This window comes from Echinops telfairi, unplaced genomic scaffold, assembly GCF_000313985.2.
Source record: "Echinops telfairi isolate 266 unplaced genomic scaffold, ASM31398v2 ScPeMD7_1;HRSCAF=3_0, whole genome shotgun sequence".
NCBI classification, from domain to species: domain Eukaryota; kingdom Metazoa; phylum Chordata; class Mammalia; order Afrosoricida; family Tenrecidae; genus Echinops; species Echinops telfairi.
In genome coordinates, this window is record NW_022103896.1 from 52,101,337 (window position 1) to 52,114,828 (window position 13,492).

A 13,492-nucleotide genomic window follows, 5' to 3' on the forward strand; every position below is an offset into this window, starting at 1 on the left:
ACACAGACTCTAAGAATAAATCAGGAAATAAGGAGAGCTGACTTTCTCAAACATATATACGTATTCATGCTGTTTATTGTTGATATTGTGTAGATATGTGCTGTCATCAAAATGAAAAAATCAAACTCACTGCCCTAAAGTCGGGTTTGACCCACAGTATCCCTATAGGGCAGAGTAGACCTGCCCTTGTAGGGTTCTGAAACTGTAAATCTTTATGGGGAAAGAAAACCTCATTTTCTACAGTCCTGAAGCCACACAGGTATTATTAACAGTTAACCTCTTTCTAGTCTGGTCCAAACCATGGGAGCCTTAAACACAGCAGAGTAAAACATTGCAGCCTGCGTGAGTTGATCTCCAGGTCCTCGGTGAGGGGCTCCTAGTACTAGGTGGCTTGCTACTTCACCAAACATGCGTCTTCCTCCAGCGATCATTATGGGCATGTCCAAAGCAAGCGTGTCAAAAAATATTCTCTTGTGATGCATAGAATTTTCATTGCCTAATTCTCAGAATTAGATTCCTAGGCTTTTCTTCCTAGTCTGCTTTAGTCTGAGAATTTTGCTAAAAGCTGTCTACTGTGGGTGACCGCCTGGTAGTTGAAAGATTGGTGTCAGTTTCTGGCATCACAGCAACATGAAAACCACCACGGTCTGACATCCTGGCAGACAGGTGGACAATGTACATATGTCCATTCCAAAATGCACTACATTGTCGTAAAGGACAGAAAAGGTATATGCACATCGACATCCATGCTGAATTACATGACAGAACATCTGAAACATGGGCTTAGGATAGTTCTATAACCCACATACTTTCATAAAACTCCGTAAAGTTGGAAGTAATGGAGTCATCTTTGTAATGAGGCATCCTGGGTGAAAACCTTTTTCAAGTCTCTCACACTTCAGTCTTCTCTTTTCAAAGAAACACTGACCTTCTTTCGTAACTCCTTTCCTTGGCTCCCAGAATCTGCAGAATGGGGGAAGAGCAGGAGACCCGAAAGCACGTCCACAAAATGCTGGTGCCTCTCCAGGCTATCCAGCACAAGACAAGAGAAAGGGCAGCATTCAGTCTTCTGCCCCCCACCCCCACCCCTCAGATTTCCAAAGGAAGCCAAGTATACATTTAAGTCAATGAGGAAAGGCAGCGAAGCCACCCTAAAGTAGCATCAAGGACTTTATGCAGAATTTCACTCTGAGGTGTAATTTTAATTTAAATGTAATGACTCCACAATGTATCCCTCCATCCCTGCTGTGCATACTGGTATTGAAAGGAACAGAAGTAAGGTGCCCACAGCCTTGGGGCTTTCCTGCAAGAAGAGAATGATCGGGCTGCCTGCTCTGCCACAAAACAGGGGCTCATTTCAGACTTCCAGTGTGTTCCTAGAGGGATCATCACAGGAAGTTGGTATTTGTGCTTCCCACTCCTCTCAATCGTCACCCATCCATTTTTCCTTCCAGGACTCAGGAGTTGCAGGACCGCCAAAAAGAATGGGAGTGTCCTTTTGTCTTTAAGATAGGCCAGTCACACTTTCAGCCCAAAGCCAAAAGCACACCGTTATTTCAGATGTGTTTCAAAACGGTATTCATGAAGCAAACATCTTCCAAGCCCAACTCTTTGCCAGGTACCCTGCTACCCTCTAAGATTCTTTCCCACTCAGAACTTGTTCATGTGAGTTTTCAATTAAACGGTTTGGGTGAGATTATATTAGAAAAGATTTCCCATTTCTCTGAACTTGGTACCTTCTCTGGAACCCAAACATGACTCAACTTTCAATTGAACCATAGCTACTTTTGTTGCAAAAGTCATATCAATCTAATTTTTACTTTTAATTCAACACACATCATCCTAGAGTTACAAGGAGGACGTGAAGAGGAGTGAAATTACTCCCTGCTCCCCAGAAGCTCCGATCCTGTGGGACAGATCATCTTCAAAGGGGGTAGAGTGAGTTGATTAACTTTGATAAACACTGCCCTATTCCTAAACCTTTATAATACATTGAAAACAATACAAAATCTATTCCAAAGGTCATTATGCTTCTATAATTCATGCATGCCTTGCCTACTTATTCCTCTGGATTCGGGACTTCTTGTTGGTTCATACACACAGACAAGGGTTCAGCTAGCCAGTTGACAAAATATTTGAAAGTAATGGTTTTCTGCCCAGGATTTATATATATATCAAATTTTATATGATTTTCTCTTCCTTGAACCGAAAGCATTAGCCAAAACTGAGACTCCAGGAATTTATGGAAGACCAATTGAAATATTTCAACAAGCCAATGAAACACTGGAAGCAATTACTCATCTATGCATGGAAATTTGGAAGCCAGTTACTTGGGCAACTGACTGGAGGAGATCCATGTTTGTATCCATTCAAAAAAAAAAAGTGACCCAGCAGAATGTTCAAAGTACAGAACAGTACCATTAAAATGCCATGCAAGTAAAATTTTGCTGAAGATTCTCCAATAACAATTGCAGCAGAACACTGACAGGGAACTGCCCAGAGTTTCAGGTTCAATTCAGAAGAGTACATGGAACAAGGAATATCATTGCTGGTGTCAGATGGATCATAGCTCAAAGAAGAGAATGCCTGAAATACTTTTACGTGTGTTTTATTAACCACGCCAAGGCATTCAACTCTGGGGTCATTACGAGGATATCATGGATGTTCTTGAGAAGAATTGGAATTCCAGAGCATTTCATTGTGCTCATGAAGAACTTTGCATGTGGATCAAGAGGCCGTTGTGCAAATGAAACAGTGGAATACTGCATGATTTAAAGCCAGGAGAGCTGCGCATCAGGATTTTGTACTCTCATACACTGATTCAACCTGTAAGGGGAACAAAGAATCAGAGAGGCTGGATTACCTAAAGAAGAATGCGGTATCAGAATATGCTTGCTGAAAGTGAGGAGGAATTGAAGCACCTGCAGAGGAAGATCAAAGATTTCAGTCTTCAGTCAGAATTGCAATTCTACAGTGAGAAGACCCAAATCCTCACACCGGAAACAACAGGTACCATCAAGATAAATGAAAGAAAGATTGAATTTGTTGAGGATTTTGTCTACTTGAATAAACAATCAGTGCTTATGGAAGCAACAGTCACGAGATCAAACGATGCATTGCAATGGGTAAATCTGCGGCACAAGAACTCTTTTAAAAGAGTGTTAAAAAGCAGGGAGATTACTTTGAGGACTAAAGGACACCTGACTTAAGACTGGTATTTTCAATGACCTCATATACATGTGGACGTTAGGTAAAGAATACGAAGAACTCATGCATTTGAATTATAGTGCTGGTGAAGCATATCAAAATACCAGGAAGTGCCAAAAGAACAAGAAGTACAGCCAAAATACCCCTTCGAGGCAAGGATGGCAAGACTTCATCTCATGTTCTTTTGACATGTTTTCAGGAGAGACCAGTCCCTGGAGAAGGACATCCCACTTGGTAAAGGATAGGAGCAGTGAAACGGAGGAAGGCCCTCACCAAGATGAACTGACACAGTGGATCCAAGAATGGGATCAATCATAAGGACAATTGTGAGGATGATGCTGGAGTGTTTTGTTCTGTCATGAGTAGGGTCACTATGGGTTGGAACCATCTTGATGGCACCTAAAAACAAAAATGGTCCTGAATATGGAGCCCAACCATAACTTCTTTAAATGTCTTTCCTCCGACCACTTTGCTTTGTTTACTTTAAGGTTTTTATTATTTTCAGAAGTTATTTTATTCGTTTTCTTTATTAATATCCATAGACCTTTAATAATGAAAGATCCTTCTGAACTAAAGCCATTTTTAACCATTGCCTCCATCATGTATAACAGGAATTGTGATACTACAAAACAAAACACACACACACACACACACACACACAACGCTACAAAGAAGCGAAACAGTTACTGTCATTCTACTCATGGTGACTCCATGCATTCAAAGTCGAACTGCTGCACAGAGTTTCAGTCTTTGTGATCTTATTTTGGAAGGAAACTCTGGCTTTTTTTTTTTTTCAATGCAGCTTTGGTTTTCAAGGAAAATCTACAAGTACACGTATCAGGCTACCCTTGTAGCCTTATGGCAATAAGTTTAATCCTTGAATCTTATACAAATTGTAGTTTGATGTGGCGCATTTATAAAAAACCAAAGTATTTTTTAACATCTATCCCTTGTTTAAAAATTAAACTGGCATTTTCTAACATTTGAAAATGTCTTCTTAATTTTCTCAGTTATTCAATCCTGAAACAGAGCCCTAATGTATTTGTTTTATGATTCTGCAATCCCTTTCTTGTCCACCAAACCATGTTTCTCCCATAGCAGGCTGTCTTTTCAATATGACAAGTCTGGAAGAAGTAGTAAATATTGTAGACAAGCATAATACGCATTTAAAGAGAATTAAAACACTTCCATTAATGATATGAACCCAGGAGAGCACAAAGCAGAATATGAGAGTATAAAGTGTTATTCTGATTTTTCAAATCCTAATCTTTATAACTGATATTTTACTCTCATCTCATTATAAAAGAGTTTATATTAAGACTGATATCTTTACAATATCTGGGAGATAGTTTCCCTTCTTAATATATTTTGCACTACAGAATGAGAAAAAAATACAATTTGTATCCAACCAGCTTAAATGTATATATTATTAAACCTATAATTAAAAATCAGAATTAATTTGTTTATAAAGTGAAGATTCAGCAGTATCATACGGAACCACCAAGTGTTTAGTCAGATAATATGGTGGAAAGAGTAATTCTGCAATATTCCAACATTTGCCAGTAAAAGGTATTTGGGGAACTTAAACAGAAGCCTTACCGGATTTACCCTGCAATTTGACATCTGAGTGCCACCTGGTGGCCACTCTTTCTATAAGGGGTAATGGTTCCTAAGAACTACAGTTTGCACATTTTATGTACTTATTTAAACACCCCCCCCCAAATTTGACTTTAATATTTATATATACAGAGAGGTTAGTATAAAAATATTTCAATTATGGAACTTTTTGTGTTTACCACTAGAAATACTACTATGTCTATGTATAAGCCATTCTACCATATGTCCTAAATGTCCAACCACACGTACTGTTTTTTACCAAGAAGGTCAACTTCTAAAGGATTATCTTTATTAAATAGTAATAAAATGGTTCTGGGCCAAAAATATACTAAGTTTAGAAGGGTGTAAAATCATACTTAACATCAATAGCATGGTGTTAAGCTATATATTATTGCATATGTAGATAAATGCATACTATGTAAACACATAGTATGTGCTTAGTATGTATCTATATTTCCATCCGTACACAGACACAGACACACAAAGGAGGGGACTTGAAGAAATTCCATTATCTTTCCATTCCGTTTTACTCCCTTGCTTCTATCACTGTCCCTCCGTTTACCGGACCCTATGGATTCATCTGGAAAAGAAGGTCTATTAAAATTTCTCACTCAGACAAATTCTAGCAAACTCCGACTGCAGGATTAATTATCTATTGAATTATCTTCACTCATGTAGAAATGCATTTTACCACAAAGTGTCTGCGAGATGACTGGGTTTCTAATATTTTCCATTAATATCTCCTTAGCACGCTGCTTGAAGCACCCCCATTCCGGTCAAGTTGATGCTCCCGGAAGCCCTGCACGGCAGGTGAAACCACCCCTGGGGCGTCCGAGCCACGAAGGTTACAAAGGCTTGAATACGCTGCCCGCTGCCAGACTCGCTCCGCTCACCTGAACCACTGTACCATCAGAAAGTCTTAGCAAGCCGATTGGGTATATCTTTTTTCATTAAGAGCATTCTTTTTGGAATTCTCCTCAAACCAAATCCTTTAACTGTCTACTCCGACTATATGTAACTGCTGCCCTCCCCAAACAGTTGTTATTTTATTCAGTCTCCTCTTATTGATTCCGTCATTCAGTAAGCAGTGTGGAGCCTCCATCGTGGGCTCTTCCAGACACTTCTTAGTGATTCAGCAGTGAGCACAACTAAGGAAATTCCTAGACTCAAATCACAGGGTATTCTGTGGCGTCTTGCTATTCATCAAATAACCACTCCAACAAGAACAGAATTACAGTGTGGTGTGTCTGTGGTACAGAAAGGGAGAAGGCTTTCAGCGCTGACCAAGTTTACCTGGGGGGTTACCCTTGCACGGAGGGTTAGAAAGGCTTCCACACGCAACCACTGGGCTGAGGGCTGAGACACAGCTGAGTGCCCTCGCCATTCATAAACGATAAGCTCTTAAAAAGCAATATGTAATTTGAAATAGCTTTCTCAGTTTAATATCCAGTCTGTGTGTGTTTCCTGATGATGATAGAAAAACTTGAATTAATGAATTAAACATTAAATTTAAAAATTAAGTTTAAAAACTCCCCCTAAGGATGGTGCACGGATGTTTCATTTCGGGAGTAACTGCTCCAACTGCGCATTCCACTGTGTCTGGAAAGTTAATATCTGTCCAGGAGGCTGAAGCACAGAGACGAAAGGGGGATTTCAGGACTCCTGAGCCCAGGTGCCCTCCCAGGCTTAAAGAGGTATGATGAATGTGAGGACAAGTGTACAAATGTAATTTTCCCTTTCATGCTACACTGTTTGCTATAGTTGTGGGCATAGTTCCTGAATTAAAATGTCAGGTATTATCATAAAACAAGGCTGGAGCCTTACCAATTTACTCCTGACCCAAGTCTTGTAAACTGGTAGCGGACCACCCACACTATACAGAGGATTAAATATTGTAACATCAAAAAACACAAGTAGTTTTTGTAAGAACTTTCTGGTTTTGAGACAAAAGCTTTGCCCTTTACACTGTGAATCCGTCTTAGAAAAACAGGATATATATTTTACTGAGCCGGGTCGTTACAGTTCAGAGAGCCTATTAGACTTCGTCTTACAGGTGTGACATTACTCACAAAGCAGTCCCCAAATGCCTGTTGGGTGGCGTTTTCAGTGTAAAGCTGTTCAGACATCAACTGGAGAGGTTTCATCTTCTCTGAGTCACTACTCAGAATTTCTGTAAAACAATGCTTTTCCTCCAGCCTTTGTTTTTTAACTTTTTTATTGTGGATTCGTTGGAAGTTTAGATTTCAGATGGTGATTTTGGTATTCAATGTTTCTGCTTTGTTTTTCAATCAGATGGATGCTCCTTCCTAAACATCAACCTTTCCCCTGATCAGAATTCTTCTCTTGTGCCTTTGGTGCAGTGAGAACTACTGATAGCACTGAAATAGGTGGCTGTCAAACACAAAGGCAGGCAAATCCTCAGCCACATTCCAGGAGCGTGCACTCAAGAAGTTCACACACATCCTTACGTCTGCCCCAAAGCATCTGAAATAATACTAACTCAGTAGTTACAGGAGGATCATATGTATTCTGTTGCACTAACGGTAACCAAGTTGTTATTTTAAAAACGTTTTATTTTCTTTTGCCTTTTTGGGGTGAGAAGATGATTTCTTTAATACTGTATCTGACATCTGAGAGTAACCTTCTCCAGGAACTGGTGTCTCCTGACAATATGTCCAAAGAATGTACCATATGTACTTGTGTATCAGCTGAGTTTTCCAGCACATTTTGAATGCAGTTTTTGTGGTAAAATTAGGTGCCTCAGCTGATAGTCAGGTCAGCTTATACTCGAGTATATACGGTAAGATGAAATCTTGCCAACCTTGCCTCCAAGGACCACTTTGGTAGTACTTCTTCCAAGACAGTTTTGCTTGTCATTTTAGCAGTTGATGGTACTTTTTTTTTTTAAAGATCGATTTTAATGATATATTTAAGTATATATTGATACATTGATTAAATATAAAGATTGGTTTTAATAACATATTTAATATATATTTATATATTTAATAATATAGGAAATATTATTTCAAAATATAATCAAGATAAAATTATTTCATGAGTAAACATTTATTTAATATCTTTGAAATACAGTACATATTTTATATTTATAGCACATTTCATTCAAATTATTCACCTTTTTTTACAAAGTCATAGAAATATTTATTAAGCAAAATATCAAAATGAGCTTCCATCTAGGCTTATATCCTTCTAGTACTTTTCTTTTTCCAAAATCATTTTATTAGGAGCTAAGACAGATATTATATCATTCCATAGTTCAATTATACCAAGCAGTATTGCTACCACAATCAGTTTCCAAACCTTCTCTTCCTTCCTGAACTCCTGACACCAGCTCCCCCCTCTCTCCCTTCCCCCATGGTACCCACCAGGAGCCCTTATTCTACTTGCTATCTCTATAGGTTAATCAATCCTGGGTTTCATATACTGAAAAGCAGAAAAACATATAACCCAAATTCAAGACAGTTATCCCCAATGACAAAATACATCCGAGACAAACCCCAATATGAAAACAAAACCAGAAAAAAATTGAAAACCAGATCAGGTCTGAAGTGCATCCAAGGGGGCAATCAACTGAGAAGGCTTAAACTGTTCAAATCAGGTTTATCAATTTGGTCTCTGATAGTCACCTAGCCACTGCACCCTGGTAAACGATTTCTTCCCATCCCTCTGTTATGGATAGAGGAAAATCACTGAGGCTTATTTCCTATGTAGATCTCAAAAACGTATCTTGGGCTTCCACGGTCATCAATAGCATTTTGCAAACCAGAATCTCACCATTTAAACTCTGATACTTGTCCCGCCTTTGGCTTCGGATTATATGATTTACAATCCTTGGGTCACTGATGTTGGTGTGTTTCTTCCTTGTGGACTTAGTTGACATCTCACTTAGATGGCTGCTTGCTTGGAAAAAAGCCTTCAAGACCCCTGGCACTAGTTATCTCATAGCCATCTACTATGAGACTTCGGGCACCATCTACTTTTTCACCACACTTTGCTGTAGCACTCATGTCTTCTGTGCTTCCTTGCTGATGGTGAGTATTGAACAGAGCCACGATGTAAGAAGTAATTGTTCTTAAATTTAAGCTAAGATTTAGTGCTAACCTTAAGCTCACTCCTGGATCAATGTTCTTTGCCAGCATCACAACTCTTCTTTGCTCTTCCTTATTCAATGGACACCTGGTAGGCCTGGACTACAAGAAAGGAGGTAGAAATTCCTTCCCACTACATTCTTCTTTTAACTTATGCTAACAAAACCATTCCTCCCATGGTACTCTACTTTCTGCTGGGTTCAACAATCGGTTGCAGTGGCCACAGGAATTTACAGACAATATTCCCCTTAGGAGGGTTTATTTGAGAAGTTAAAAGTCTATCACAAGTCAGAATCAGAAAACATTAGGGATATAGTCTTTTGTCCAGCAGCACTTCTCTTAGCCAACAGCCACATCTCCCTGGTTCTAAGCATCGAAGCCATATGGCCCTTTGGTTGCTATTTGTTCTGAGCCCATTGCTCTGCCTCAGGGTTTCAGTCCTTTGAACTCTGAGGCCCCTGCTGCCTCCATCACTGGGATTTCACACGTTTCCCCTGGCGTGACTTCTTTTTTAATGGTCACAGTTTTCTCTCTCTGCTTCTGAGAAGGCTCCATCTTACATACCCACTAGATTAGTAAAACTAACCAATCCCTCTTTTAGTGCTTCACACACTCTATTTGCCTGGTCCAGTCTAATCGTTTGGTGAGAGTGCCAAATAAATGGATCGTCATTGTTGTTAGGTCCCATGGAGCCAGTTCTGACTGAGAGCAACCTTATGTATAATGACAGGAAAGACTTCCCAGTCCAGGACCATCCGTGAGCTCACTGGTGCAGATGCTGTGCCATCCCATTTTATTGAAGTCCGCTTTTATGCTGCCCCTCTACTTTACCAAGTGTGCTCTCCTTCTCCTGGCAGTGGTCTCCCCTGGTGACATAACCATGAGATGACGTCTTGCCATTTGTGTCTCCAAGGAGCATCCCGGATAAACTTCATGTGTGATTCTTTCAATATTCTTCACCAGCACCATAATCCAAATGCATTGGCTCCTCTTCAGTCCCCCTTATCCCATGTCTCACTTTCCCACACATATGTGATCATTGGAAATACTATGGCTTGGGTCTAATGTCCCTTAGTCCTCAAAGTAACACCCTTTATTATCAACACTGTAAAGAGGTCTTGCTTGGCAGATTTACCCAATGGAATGGATCTCTTGGTCCCTTGACTATTGCTTCCGCAAGCATTGATTGTGGATCCAAGCAAGACAAAATGCTCAACAACTTCAATCTTTCCTCTGTTATCATGATGTTATTGATTAGTTGAGTTGTGAGTATTTTGGTCTTCTTTACATTGAATTGTAATCAATCCTGAAGGCTATAATCCTTGATAGTCACCAGCAAGTGCTTTAGTTCCTCCTCACTTTTGGTAAGCAAGGTTATGTCATCTGCGTATTGCCGGCTTGTTAATAAGCCTTCCTCCAACTCTGATGCCACATTCTTCTTCAGAGAATACAGCGTCTCTGATTATTTGCTCAGCATACAGATTGAATACATATGACAAGAGGACACAACCCTGATGAACACCTTCTTCTGATTTTAAACCTGGTTCTGCCCGCACAAGTGCCTCTTGATCACCATACATTGGCTCATGATCCATGAGGACATGGAGTACTTTGGAAGCCCCATTATTATCAAGGTTAGCCATATATATTTTTGCTTTTGTTTTTGTTTTTTCAAGGCACATTTAATATCATGAGTGCAATACAAAATGGCCCAATACAATGAAGGAAATCTGCCCTCCCCACCTCCCCTTACCACCACCATACTCACTCTCAACAGGGTCCTGTGGAATGGAAAAGGATTCAGTGAGTTTCACTATTTGAAAAAAAAAAAAAGAATTATGCCTCTGCATCTCATCACAGACATTAACCTTATACAAGCCAGGTGTGAAATGAATGTTTTTTATGCTTTGAATAGTTCAAACCTGAGCTTGCCAAGCACACCTCCATGTTTGTATAGTACTTGGGAAGATTGTCCACAGCACTGGAGACCAATCCAAGAACACACCATTGATTAAAGGCATGGATTTAAGGCTTGATTGAGTAACAGAACCCCAGACAAAGTGGCACATGTAGGAACTGCTTGTGCTGCTATCCAACAGTCGATTATCTCATGACTATTGAAAGTTTATTCTTAGCAAATAAACCCTTTAAAGGGAACATGACCTCATGGAGTTTAGGTCAGAAGCCTGACAGCGAATCGTAAAGTCCACAGTCTTATTGGCAAAACGAATCTACAGGGTCTCCAGGCCACTGTGCTCAAGGTGAAGAGTGATACAGAATCCATTTTTATATAGTTACTGGAATTCTACATGCTCAATTCATGATTTGAAATCTCTAGGTTTCATTTATCCATGCTCTCTGAAGACACCATGTGCCACAGACTTAAGACTTCTGCCTCTCCTCTGTTTTCTTCAAACAGAAACATTTCTCTCAGGCATCTACCATTCCTAGAAGGGGCATTTTCGGAGGCAGCCGCTTCTTTGGAATAGCCCGATGCCATCAGTCCTCTGAAACAGGGGAGGGGAAGAGAGAAAAACTAAAATACAAGGTTCATCTGGTAAGTTTTACATTAACCATTACAAGCAGGACAATATAAGAATGTGGCTTTTTGGATGCAAGTACGTGGTTATCCTACCACAGCTTTCTCACAGTGGGGCTGTCAAGGAAGTCTTGAATATGGAGTATGATTTGTTTACCTATCAGGCATACAACTTCCAGGCACTCAGTTCATTTAGGGGCTTGTTCCAGCTTGTTTTTAATCTGTTCCAGTTCACCTTTCACTTTTAGGGAAAACAAGGGGATTGCTGGGGATGCCATGGTTGATCTCAGTTGGGCAACACGAGGCTGCTGAACTTGCTTGAGGTACTGGATTTGGGTAGCACGCACTGATAGCTCTTGTTCCTTGGTTGCTAGACTCATTACAAGGATGTGCTCCCTTGGGGCAGGCTTTTGCTGCTGTTGTTTTTGTTTTCCTTAAAACTCCCTTAGGCCAGTTGCTTCGTTAGAGTTAAGATCTGTGCACTTTTCCTCCAAAGCCTGCACATATGCTTCCATCAGAGAACCAACTCATCTTGTGTCATAACTTTGAAATATGTTTCACTCAGTGGAACCTTTTGGGGAAGAGGCTCTTCAATGGTCATCTTGAATCTTTGCAGACAGCCTGCTGCCAGTCACACGGGGAGGCCGCACCTCCGTCCATAGTTTTTTATGGTCCACACAGTTGAATGCCTTTGCATGTCAATAAAACACAAATAAAACCTCTCTGGTATTCTCTGTTTTCAGCCAAGATCCATCTGACATTAGCAATGATACCCCTTGTTCCAAATCCTCTTTTGAATTCAGCCTGAACCTCTGGCAGCTCCCTGTCAATGTACTGCTGTAACTGTTATTGGATGATCTATTTTCAGCAACTTTTTACTTGCTTATGCTATTTTTTTAATATAAGTTGAACATTTTCTTGGGTCACTTTTCTTTGAAATGGGGACAAATATGGATTTCTTCCAGTCAGTTGACCATATAACTGTTTTCGAATTTTCCTGGCATAAACAAGTAAGTGCTTCCAGTGCTTCACCCACTGCCATTGAAATGGAATACCATTTCAACTGGTATTCCATCAATTCCTGGAATCTTGCTTTGTCTAATGCTTTCAGTGCCACTTAAACTAGTTCCTTCAGTACCATTAGTTCTTTCTCATATGCTACTTCCTGAAATGATGGAATGTCAAGGAGTTGTTTTTGGTATCATGATTCTGTATTTTGTTTCCATCTCACTTAATATTTTGCCTGTAGCATCGTTTACTATTACAACTCAAGAATTGACTTTTTGTTGTTGTTCTTCTTGGGTGCTCAAGTCAGTTCTGATTCACAGCAACCCTATGGGTGATGGAAGTAAACACTACCCTCTCCTGTGTATTAGAGGGATTCCTGCCGCTACTGTTTGAATCCATCTCCTCAAGCGTCTTCTTATTTTTTGTTGCTCTTCTACTTTACCAAGTATGATGTATGTTTTTCAGATACTGGTCTTTCCTGATAGCATGTCCAAGGACACGAGAAAGCGTCTCACTATCCTCCTTCTAAGGAGCATACTGAAGGCGTTTCTCCCAAAGGAAATTGTTTGTTCTGTCAATCATGGGTCTTTCAATATCTTCACCAGGACCATAATTCAAATGCATTCATTCTTCTTCAGTTTTCTGTATTAAATGTCTAACCTTCTCATACATGACAGTTGATTGACAAACATCGTGACTTGTGTCAAGTGCACTTTTGTCCTGAAAGTGATGGCCTTGCTCTCCTATACTTCATCAGAATAAATGAAAAAAACCCACTAGGTGGAGCTTTCTTGGTATACCTTTTTTTCCACCTGTTAAGCAAGCTCCAAACAAGTCATTCTGAGTTAGTGCACCCGGTGCCATCACCTGGCCTGGGAAAATTCTTTCTAGGCTGAATTTTTTTGTAAGGGCAATTTCACTTGAATGTTGTTTTTGTGGTGGCCAATTTAAGAGAATAGTGTGTGGCTGTGAAATTTTGTCTCCTGCTTGGGAAAAATGCTACAGAGACTGTTGT

At 40.0% G+C, this 13,492-nt stretch overlaps 1 pseudogene; it reads right to left on the reverse strand.

Annotated features, from left to right (window-relative positions):
• Window positions 1-11,271: 11,271 nt before the first annotated feature.
• Window positions 11,272-12,070, reverse strand: LOC101660824 (annotated as a pseudogene).
• Window positions 12,071-13,492: the final 1,422 nt, after the last annotated feature.